The 12,111-nt window shown below is 29.9% G+C and overlaps 2 long non-coding RNA genes across 2 annotated transcripts; both read left to right on the top strand.

Moving 5' to 3' along the window:
• Window positions 1–225: 225 nt before the first annotated feature.
• Window positions 226–2,476, top strand: LOC105449433. Its single transcript, XR_974345.1, has 4 exons — window positions 226–334; window positions 700–1,226; window positions 1,298–1,407; window positions 2,053–2,476. It is a non-coding gene; the product is annotated as an uncharacterized LOC105449433 (long non-coding RNA).
• Window positions 2,477–5,283: 2,807 nt separating this feature from the next.
• On the top strand, window positions 5,284–7,188 carry LOC105449432. Its single transcript, XR_974344.1, has 5 exons — window positions 5,284–5,626; window positions 5,821–5,921; window positions 6,117–6,235; window positions 6,365–6,521; window positions 6,688–7,188. It is a non-coding gene; the product is annotated as an uncharacterized LOC105449432 (long non-coding RNA).
• Window positions 7,189–12,111: the final 4,923 nt, after the last annotated feature.

The raw sequence follows: 12,111 nt of genomic DNA, 5'->3' as shown, positions 1-12,111 counted from the left end.
GAACAACAGTCGACAGTGATCGCAGACGCGCGCGGCCAGACTGAGTCCTCTCAGTTTGTCCTCTTTCCCTCGCGCCTCGCACGTCGCCGGTCGTCGTCATCGTCAGCCCATTCACACTCCTCTGACGTTCTGAAATCTTTCTCAAGGCGCATGAGCGCGATCCACAAACGGCCGGTCTAGGAAGGGAGCCCCACGGGGTACGCTGCTCCGTTTTAGGCTGTAATGTACGGTGCCTTTTTTTGTGGCAAAGGAGTGCGCTCGCACGTGAACGGAATGATACGGCGAGTAAGACAGAGAGCCGTGATAACTTACCTTTCAGCTGCACCATGTCGACGTGAGTGTATTTCGCGCGATATGTTAGAGCGCAACTTCAGAGAAAGGAATGTACAAAGGAATGGCTAGTCAAAAATATAATTCATTTATACATTACATTTATATTTACAACTATGTATTTAAAATAGTAATTTAATTGTGTTTCAAAAGTATGAAAGAGTGAAATTATATTATGATTGCGTCTGCAAATAGTAAGCATTGTAGAGTATCGTAAGCATTTTATTGCATGTTTCTTTGTGTATACATATTTCAATGAATAACAATTATTTATCCTTGCAAACTATGTATTTTGTTGATATCTTGAAGATGTTGATATTGTGCATCTAATTTTAATATTTTGCGAATTTTTAAATATTTATTTTGCAGATTGTGCTCAAAATGAAAAAATTTTATGATAGATATAACGTTTAATTACCAAGTTAATAGATCTACTTTTGAAGGACAGTTGGGATGCAGATGATTTGCCACCAAGTAATAAAATAGTGTTGTCCTGCGGCGAATAAGAAACTTCTCGGTAAAGTCAGACCTCTTTGTCACCGAAATATAAACGACCGAATATACGTAACAGCAAAACCCAAGAACGATAGAATCGAGAGTAATGTGACGTCTCCGCTGAGTAGCTAATCCTAAAAAAAGCTATCTCTTGTTGCCACGAACGTATAACACTGCCGCACTCTCGAGACTGAATGGCATTCTTCATATTTCGTATCACGAAATCAACGATAGAAAATCCCAAACGCATACAAAACATCGCATAAAACGAAGCAATAAGCGAACCGGAAAAATTCACTTGTGCAAATTCACTACCGTCAGCAATTTTTATCAGGCTTTTGTATGTACATTGTACGTTGGATTATTTTTCGTGGATAAACTAGAAGCAGAATATAAATCATGTAAACAAACAGTCCAAATATTTGATTTTCTTTTCGTAAAATGTATCACAGTTGTCTGATTACTTTAACAGATCGCTCTACGTCAGTCTTCGATGAACAAAGTTTATCTTTGAACGTTGGATTTCGTACAAAAAACAAGATTGATGGAAAAATGAGAAGAATCGGTACAACGTTTCAACATGTATGTACCTATGTATGTTATAATTTTAGCAAATCTAAATTTTTGCCATAATATGTAGCACATATACGTATAACAGAAAGGGAAGAGAGGGAGAGGGAGAGGGAGAGGAAGAGGGAGAGGGAGAGAGAGAGAGAGAGAGAGAGAGAGAGAGAGAGGGAGAGAGAGTGCATCGCATATCAATTTCCGAAAGGGAGATTTTTCCCAGGCGGTGATGGATGTTCTGAAAAAAATGGAGAATTAATGTGCTGCCTTCAAGAAAGAGGAAGCAAAATTTCCGGCCATGGACTATTTATCATATTTTTGCGTCTTCAAAACTTCTCTGAATTAAGTTTTCCCGGTATAAGGACAGCTGATCGATATAAGGAAGAGAAATCGATACTTTTAAGAAAAGATCGATCTCTGCCAACGAACCGTCTTTTAAACATTAATAAACGGATTGCGTTTGAGCTGTCACTACGTGACTACTACACGTGTTCGTATTTCATATATAGCTTCGTTATTTTTATAACATTTTTCGCTCTCTCTTTCTCTTTTTCTCTCTCTCTTGCTCTCTGTCCTTGTTTTATAATAAAATTAATGTTCTTTAGCATCTATAATTATTTACGAGAGTGCGAATAAAGTACCATGAGAAAACCGCTCTTCCAGCTATCTCTCCGAACGCAACACTGTGACAGTTCATGCTAAAACGACCGAAACGAACCTGAAATCGCGTATGGATCATGATGCATTCTTCATGTCAGTGAGTCGACATGCACCGCCGTGATCGTGTAGTTCTCTTTTTCCCGCAACACCGGACGATTAAGCGTTACGCAAGTCCGTAAGAACGCGAGGAACTCGCACGTGACTTGCTTTGGAGAACGACATATGGAGATAAATCGGAAGGCTATGTTGCTCCTCGAATTCACTTCGAGGTTCCTTGAGATTGACATTTCTCCAAAGGAGAACAGTAATCGAGCGAGTAATCAACAAGTACAGTTAACAATAGTATTCACTCTCGTTTAAAAAGAAGAGAAAGAAAGAAGAAATTTTTATTGAAAAATTTAAAAAATTTAAGAAAATACCGTAACTAATATTTAAAAAAATTAATATAAAATGTGCTTTTCTTTTTAAGAAAGAGCTTAATTATATATCATAAAGTTTTCTTTTCTGATTTTCAATATTAATCCTATATTTAAAATTAAATTCAGATTAAAAGTCTCCGTTATTAGTATTTAGTTTTAAAATTTTTTTCTGCCATGTTCAATTATTAATATGAGAGAGAGAGAGAGAGAGAAACCCTCTTTTGTTTAATGAGACTCGTTTTTTGTTGAAAAGACATAAATTGTTCTCAAATAAAATAAATTACGTGAAAAAATAGTCTTTTTCTTAGGAAATGCAGTACACATTTTTTTCTTATTACATTGTACATAAGAATATTACGAGCACTAGACATTTTTATATGTTGTTTGCACGTCATTATGTCATATTGATTGCGTACAAGTTTTCTCCATTATAGCGAATACAATGCACTCTCTTTTTTTACAACGTAACGATTACGAAGTAGATATAACTCTATTTATTGAGGTTTCCGAAAGTGCGATTATAAATGTACGTGTGATTACCGTATTTAGTGTACATGCGGTAATGTTTGTTTCATACAAACCGCCGTGTTTTTCGATGACTCGTAATTACAGCGATTATCCGCATCGATCGCGTGCTTCATGATACTTCAGACACAAATTATGTGAGATTTTAAATATGTCCCCTTAAATAACGGCCCCTTAAATAACGACCAAATAAGAGTACGTGTCTACTGAACTTTGTTAACAGAAATATCCTTTCTCTCCACGCGATTACTTCAAATAAAGTGTCAATACTCACATGTACCAATTTTTTATTAAAAGAAGAAGTTCTAAATAAGTTTTAATAAAATTGTCTAATAGTTTTTGATATTATAGTAATTAATATTTTTTTCAAAGGAGATCGTCTTAATTTTGATAATATTAACGAAAATAATAAAGACAGATTATAATTGTCTCGTATAAAATATCTATAATCTCCATTACATTATAATTTTACATTGTAATATTGTAACAGTGCCTTTTTTATAGAGAAATAATATTTCAGAATATGTAGATCAAGAATTATATTTTATTTATACTTATCATGGCTATCGACTACTGGTAATTCATGTTTTTCTGCAAGCAAAAGGAAGAAAAAAAACAATGACACTGATCAGATCTTGAGGATTTGTCAATATAAAAAATGGCGGACACCAAAATTAGATTTTATTGTTATTTCTTATTAATTCTCATTTTTGTATATTATTATGTGTATATTATTAATATAAAAATATTTTAAGATATGTGTTGCAAATTAATCATATACGTCAGTAGTATGTACTTCACACAATTGAAAATTATAAACGAAAACTTTAAATATTAATTTCTGTATAAATATTGAGTGCATATAATATGGATATAGTATACATGTTATATAAAAATAATAGACAAATTTATTGTTTTTGTGTTAATAGCGTAAACAATAATACATTTGATAATGATGTTAAAAAATCTAATAAAACTTATAGTTTAATGTCAAGCTGTGTAAATAAATCTCTGAAAAAAATATATGGTGAATTATAAAAGGTCAAATATTAAATGTCATTATATATATAAAACGTCACGAAATATTCAAATTTATAATATTTTAATAAGCTAAGTATGTCTAATATTATTCATTTTAAATAATATGTGTATACGTAGATTACTGTTTTTATAAAAAAATGTCACCACTTTTACAAGAGCTACAAAAAATATATGGTGAATTATAAAAGGTCAAATATTAAATGTCATTATATATATAAAACGTCACGAAATATTCAAATTTATAATATTTTAATAAACAAAATACTGTAAAACATATTAAAATACAATTAAAAATAATTATTTTGTAAAAAAAATAAGTCAAATATTAAACATATTTTTATAATGCAAGTCACAATAATTAACTTTACAGTATCATTCAATCGCATTTTAAATGACTAGTATACTATCTACAATTTGTCGTCCAGTAAATTCCGAAGGCTAGATAAAGGTCCTTTATATTTAATAAATTGATTACAAATAATTGACGCTATAAAAACGAAGGTAATGAAAGTACATGTGGATTTGTCAGAAAACTATATATAGATTGATATATAAGCTTTAGATCCATTTTTTCCATTTTTTTTTAGAGTAAATATTTCAGGACAGGAAATGACGTTTTTTATGCCGTAGCGCATCAGAAGACTATATGTGAAGTAATCGTTATCTTTTAATCATCTTAGAAGCCTAAAAATATTACATCAATAAAAGTACGCGTTGCTATATCGAATAATTTCTTTTTATATGTTGTTATTTATATGAAATAATAGGGGTTTTCTCTTATTAATTACAGATAGATATAAATTACTTATAAAATAATTATTTTTTATTTGTGATTTTTACATGATCTGGACAACGTTATAATATACTTCAAAGTTACACGTATGTATGTACTTTGGCAGCAACATAGCGAATTCAAATTTGCACAAAAATTTTTATTTTAATAAAATCTTTTAAATGATCTATTATTCTCTTTTGTTATTAAAAGATTTTGAATTAACTCCTGCCCATCCCTTCTTTGAGTTGAAGAAAAAATTTTTTTATAAAAATTAAGATTATAATCTTTTAAAAATAAATAAATACATTACGACATTTTTTCACATTTTCAGTTACTTCGAAAATATAAAGGATGCAAATAGATTTTAATTCTATATAATTTTATTGAAAGAAATTTGTTAAATTATCATATCTTTTTTATTCAAAAATAGCCGCAAAAACTTGATATTTGACACATTTGCCATCTGGTGGTTCAGTATTCAGTTATCTCACAAAGAGAATAATGATTTCATAGAGGTGGAATTACTTTCTGCTTTAATGTTTTCTACTATTTTGTTTTTAACGTTTTGTGCTGAAATTAATATTGAAAAAGTAATGACGACTATACAATTTTTAAACATTAGTATCAGAGACATTCATATTTACAAGTTTCAGAGGAAGATGAACTATTGAGCTAACGAAGGTTAGAATAGCTAACCTATATAGCTGGAAAAAGATGATTTCTCTGACTTAAAAATTTATTATTTATAATTCAATTGTTACACGTAACTGTCAAGCATCATTGGCTCAGCTATAAATTCAACCAGTTGCAGAACCAGGTAACATTTTATAATATATACCATAAACTGCCATGAACTAGATATTTACGTTATGAACAATATTTATAATACAAGCCTATCACTTTTTTATACATATACATATATATATATATATATATATATATATATATACATATATATGTATATGTATAAAAGAAATGTTTATAAATCATATTTTATATTTTTGTTGATAGATCTTGTATTTCCAGATAATGACACAAGTCATATTACGCAGTTACGTCTTTAAGAATCGTCAGAAAAGTCTTCAAACTTTTCTCTTCTGAAGAAGAAAAAGGTAGATATAACATACTATTACTGTGCTTTTTTAAAAAGAGAAAACATTTTAAAAGTACAAAAAGGCAAAAGCTGATAATATTTTATAGATATTTTACATTTGTTAAGAGGCAATTCTCTTGCATCATGTACAGAGTATGAATATCAAATTAAGAATGGAAAAATATTAAAAAAATTGGGAATATTACTGTTACAGAATTAAACAAAAAATAGTCTCACAAATCTACAATATAAAAATAATGGCAGACATTAAAAATACAAGAATATAAAAGATCACAAAGAGTGGTAACACCAACAAAAGAATAAAATTTTGATGTAAGTATATAATGAATTAGCTATTTTATATTGTATATTTTTTTATTTTTAATAAATCATGTATTACATTTTATTAAAATATATTATATTATTGTGTTTCTTTAATAGAAAATATTAATATTTTTCTAGTATACTACAAATTATGGATAAATGGTTCAATAATGAATCTTAAGTAGCTCTAATACTCATGTTGGATAGCAGCAATTCGTCTCCACTATCTGAAGTTATTAATATTGGACATGAAGAAAAGATACACCTTCCAATAAATTTGAAACATTTTTCAAATGTAAGTATCACAGTTATTATACCCAATAAAATATAGTATAATTAAATAAATATAATTGATATTTAATTTAATTTAATTTATTTTATTTAAACAAGTATAATGAATATATTTTTCAAAAAGAATTAGTATTCTGTTTTACAATAAACATTGCACATCTTAATTACAGATACTAAGCAGTTTGTATCTTGAAAAAAATAATTATTGTGATAGAAGAAAATATTACGTAGCATTAGAAAATATATGAAGAAGCAATGGTTCAGCAAGATAGACTACTTAACATTCTTGAACAGATGATTATTGATAATATGATAGAGAAGAGAGAAGAAATCATATCTTTATGGTACGTAAATTACCAAAGCGCCTATTTTTTATAATACTACTTATAATATTTTTATATAATATTTCTACGAGTGTCTTATTTAAGACTGATACAAATTAAAATTTTTGTTAAACTATATATGTAGATTGACATAATAACCTTAGCATATCAAATTATATATTTTTTTTACACATTTATTATGAAGTTCTAAAATTTTATGTATTCAGGTTTATTAGTCTGTTTATATACTTATTAGGCTAAAACTTTATTTTTGTCTTATTACAATTTACATAGGTTTACAAAGGCAATAGCAAATTTTAAAAATAAAGATACTTTTAGAAAAATCAAGCACACAACTTTTTGTATTTTATTCCCTGTAGACTATTCAATATACGAAAGCTTGCATAATGCTACACCAACGGCGCACAATTCTAATAGTGATAGTATGCCTACCATTAAATCATAAAATTAGATCTGAAACAAAATACTCGTTATTAAACTATTATAAAAATTATTATTGATAATTTATTGTAAAGTATAGTCAAAGTTAATGTATACCTGTTATATTCACTTGAATCTAGAGTTGCAAAATGATAAGCTCAATAAAAGCTATTTATCTGCAGACTGCAGGTACCATTTAATTTCCGTCAATACAGCGAGAGAGTTTCTCTTTAATATTTTACAAAATTAATTCGAATGTTGAAGGCAGAATTCTAAATCATCAAAACAATACAAGTTAATTGGAAAAATATAAATTTTTATTTTTTCTAAGTTTTATTGGAAGCGTCTGTTTTTCAATTTAACATATTTATTAATATTGGGTAATGTTAGTTATTAAGTTGATAAATAACAACGTAAATATTTCTATGAAATTCCAGCTTTTATTCAGTTAAAATACATAGCAAAGTACTCAAGAAATTGACGTAACATCATAAGGTTCAGATGGATCTTGAAAAATCGAAATGAGTAAACATATAAGTTAAAAATCATGACATAGTAAATATGATGTATATCGTAATAATACCATTTATATTTGGTCGCAATTAGACCTTAATTAGATGTGACGATATGCTTTAATATAGAAATTTTTAGTTTTACAATTTAAATCTATTCTTGAAAATAATTTTAATATAATCTGTATTATGATATAAACACTAAATTACTATTAACACTCTGTAACACAAGAAAACATTTAAACGTCCATATCTCCCATAAGCTTACCTACTTACAACAAATACAATCTTTTCTTAGATTTAATTATGATATATCTTATTCTTAGAGTAATATATATAAATTTTTAATTGAATAGTGTACGATCACCATGACATCCTCAGGATGGCATCTAATTGGACATTGGAAATAGTGGCAATAATATAAAATTATTCAAAACACCATAATTTTAATATAGACTATCATTAGTGTCATTGTACACGTGTTTAATCGATAAATGTACATCATATACATACTTTTTTATTTTATTAACAAGTTTTAATTAAAAGTAATATTTATATTTATACATAATATCCTTGTGACACTCGTATTCATTCAGATTCAGTCATTCGTCAAAGTCTTTAAATTATTTAAATGTTATCTTTTTGGACAATACTTGACAATTCGTAAAAATTTGAAATGCAGTGGATTAAGGTAGACATAAGACAAATGTAAAGAGATAATGATGACGCAGTAATAATATCGTTATATATATTGCATATTGGACTCCCCCCCCCCCACCTTATGCATTCGATATTGTAGGTATGATTCATAAAGTATGAGAATCATTGGTAGAATTTGCGCTTTAATAACTATGCATATTTTCATACTTGATTACGCATTCCGTTTCGATTTGACTGTGAGCTTAATCAGCCAAAATCGCAGACGATTGAATGTAACTGTACATTGCTCAGTCTCTGCGATCATTTAACAAGTGCATTTCTGGCGAGTCACAGTACTTGCAAGCACAATGCTATGAGGATGAGCACATTTCAAGGAATTTCGAGAATTTCTAGTGTTGTATCATGATGAAGGCGATACAATTCCTTAAGAAAGGATGTTGACTTGTGAAACCGGCTCGCAAATTAGAAAATACCGACATCAAAATATGGCGTGTAAATGTATGTAATTGTATGTCAGAAATTATTTTTTAGTTTAATCATAATTAAACAAATATTATAAATCATAAATATTCGCAACAATAAACGTTATGTAATTATATGTAAAAATCAAGCTTTCGAGAAAGACTTTATCTCTAAATATCTTTTCAGACATTAAATTATATTAAGGTATAAATCAATTGTATAGTTTATTTGTATCACATATATAATATGTATTATATATTATTATATATATATTTTAAATATTTTATATATATAAATTTTATATATATATATATATATATGTGCTCATATATATTCGATTTTGCGTATTTTAACGGATGAACACATCTCGTAGCATTTATGGGATTGCTGCGAATAGATTTATTGACTCTTTCCCACGTAGAATGCGATTTTGCAGGTATTGAACGAACGTCGTTTGAATTCGACGAGAGTACTTGGTCGTACGTGAAGCGGGTTGCGGAGACGAGATCCGAGAGTAAAATTCGTTCGATGTCGCGTTCAGACGCATAAATCCGGCGCTCATCGCGTAAAACTTTTCAACACGACGACGTACGGCGCGGCAAGTCTTACTCGCAACTTGCGGGACAACTTACGTTTATCTTGGCATCGTGCCGCGGACTCTCTCATATATATGAAACCGTAACGTAATGAAACCGCGGAGACTGGACGTGCGCATCTGAAGAATCGCATGATATGCGCGTACACGTGCGAACAAAGTGAATATATAATGTTCGTTGTACGCGGGTAGGTACGTACGTTATTGCAAAGATTTCATCCGATTTCCTAGAAGGATAGAGTGAATTTATTCCCGTTGGCAGCACAATACTGGCTCGGGCGTGACGGCGACATTAAGTGATTAGAGTGTCGTAGAAATTTACACGGATGATTAGACGTTGACGCGCAATTTAATCTACTTGATGGCCGTACATTGTCTCCGAAAGTTGCAAAAATACCGAGTACGCCGTTGTACAAATCATATCGATTGGCGCTGTAACGCAAACATTTTTTTTTCCGCACGGAACACGCGTTCTTGCGATGTATTGCTAGTATAATTGAAATTTTTAATTACCGTTTTAATTACTTTCTATCCTTCCTAATAATTAGGCAGTCAATTTTCCAGCAAATATGTAAATGTAAATTTGGCCCAGCCAGTGTAATTATGCTGATGGGCTACGTGTAACCCTTTACAACTAGCGCATTGGTAATGAGATTCAAGCGGTGTCTGTATCATCTAATTAGAATTGGTATTTAATGAAGATCTTCCACATACAAAGGCAATTTTATTATTAACTTCTGGTGAATTTGTAATGAATTAATTGATAATATTTCATTGTTTCTATAATCTGATAATTACCGATTAATTATTGGTACCTAATTGTAATACACATGTAATCGCATTTCTCTCCATAACGAGTTTTATATTTAACTAAAAAAAAAATTGTATAAAATAATTCACTATTATCTTTCTCAATCCATAAAAGTCGTAAACTTCATGAGAGAACTTTGTTCCAACATATTTCTTTTCCTACGTGTCAGTTTGCCCCAGATTTGTCTTCTTTCTATCGTTCTTTTTGCCCTTGAGCGACTGTCGGGGTTTCATTAGGATCGTCCGGTGATGAACGTCCACTGGAAATCAATCGCTTTTACACAAATGAAACGAACGGTTTACATCACGTTCCACCGGACAAAAGTACTACTGAATGTCAATAGTGAATGTCTAATCATGACAACAATCTAGCTATAAAGCTACCTTCCGCGTTAAAAATAGATAACTTTAAATCTTTTATATCGTCCCATTTATTTAATAAGCATATTTTATGTGATAATATAATTAATTTAGTTTACATATTTTACACAATGATATCATTAATTTTAATTGGTATATTTTAAACGACAATACAGTTCATTTAATTTAATTTAATATTAAATTAATATTTCATATTTGTTACTCGGCCGATTTTTTTTACAAAACGATATTTCTTCTATATGCAATATTTAGATTCGATTATAATTTTTAGCAGAAATATATTTATTGGAAATTAATTCAAGTGATGACTATCAATAACGATGATCGCACGGTTAATGATTTTGACGGAGCACGCAGTTCCGAAGTCCAAATCCTGGATATCCGAAGCAATTAACAGTTTGCACAAATTAACAGTTACACAATTAGAATACCGAATATCGTCGTCATGTAACTACAGTATATATATATATATATATATATCTATACATAGTGCAAATATTATAATATTTGCACTGATGTGAAACAAAAGCGAAATATTATAGAAATAATTGAATTGCTTTCTTCTTAAATCTTTAAATATTACATATGAATTAAAGTTTTTTCGATATGTACACAGTTCAGTTTTCATAGAAATAATTTTAAAAAAGATCGAGAAAATGACGCGCGTTTACTTTGAAAGAATAATGATTTCGGATAGTATTTAATAAATCAGTGGCTCTTGACTTTTCCGTTACGGACAGAGGTAGGTACTTATACAACTAACAGCGCTAAACAACGTTTTGTACAAAAATACGCTTTATATACAGAAAATTTATGGGCTTAAAAAGAGAGATCCATATTTGCGCAACACCTAAAAAGTACAATAAAATTAATTAACTCGGAGAAATACAAGGTAAAGCCTTGTATTTTTCCGAGTTAATTAATTTTATTAAATTGAAGAGCTTCCTGCAACAATAAGGCAATAGGCTCTGATCTACACTTTATAGAAACGGAGAAAATAAATACTAAAGTTCATTACTTTAACTTTAGAATTCATTTTTTCCACCATTATAAAATGTGAATTAGCTGTTGCAGCAAGCCTTTCAATTACCTTGCGATAAAATATTCACAATTAACTGCTGTATATGTTTATTAATTCTTGAGAGAAAATACATATCTTATGATCTTGGACCTTAAGAACGAATACTGGCGGATCCTCTTGATGCCCACCGTGAATAAATTTCATTTGTGATGTTTGTCCAGCGGCGGTTGCGAAATCCTCGATACCGCATTGATATGAAAGAATACCTGGTTGAACCGCTGAAGAATTTGTCTTCCAGAAACCACGCTTGACCTCTACTCTCATCTTCGCCTGCCCGGACTTCTCCTGGCGATTCGTTCTGCAAACAAATACCAGCACCGCGGAAATGG

This window comes from Wasmannia auropunctata, unplaced genomic scaffold (assembly GCF_000956235.1).
Source record: "Wasmannia auropunctata unplaced genomic scaffold, wasmannia.A_1.0 LD336076.1, whole genome shotgun sequence".
Classification (NCBI taxonomy): Eukaryota; Metazoa; Arthropoda; class Insecta; order Hymenoptera; family Formicidae; genus Wasmannia; species Wasmannia auropunctata.
The sequence above is the reverse complement of the archived record's forward strand: the minus strand, read 5'-3'. Positions and strand labels throughout refer to the sequence as shown.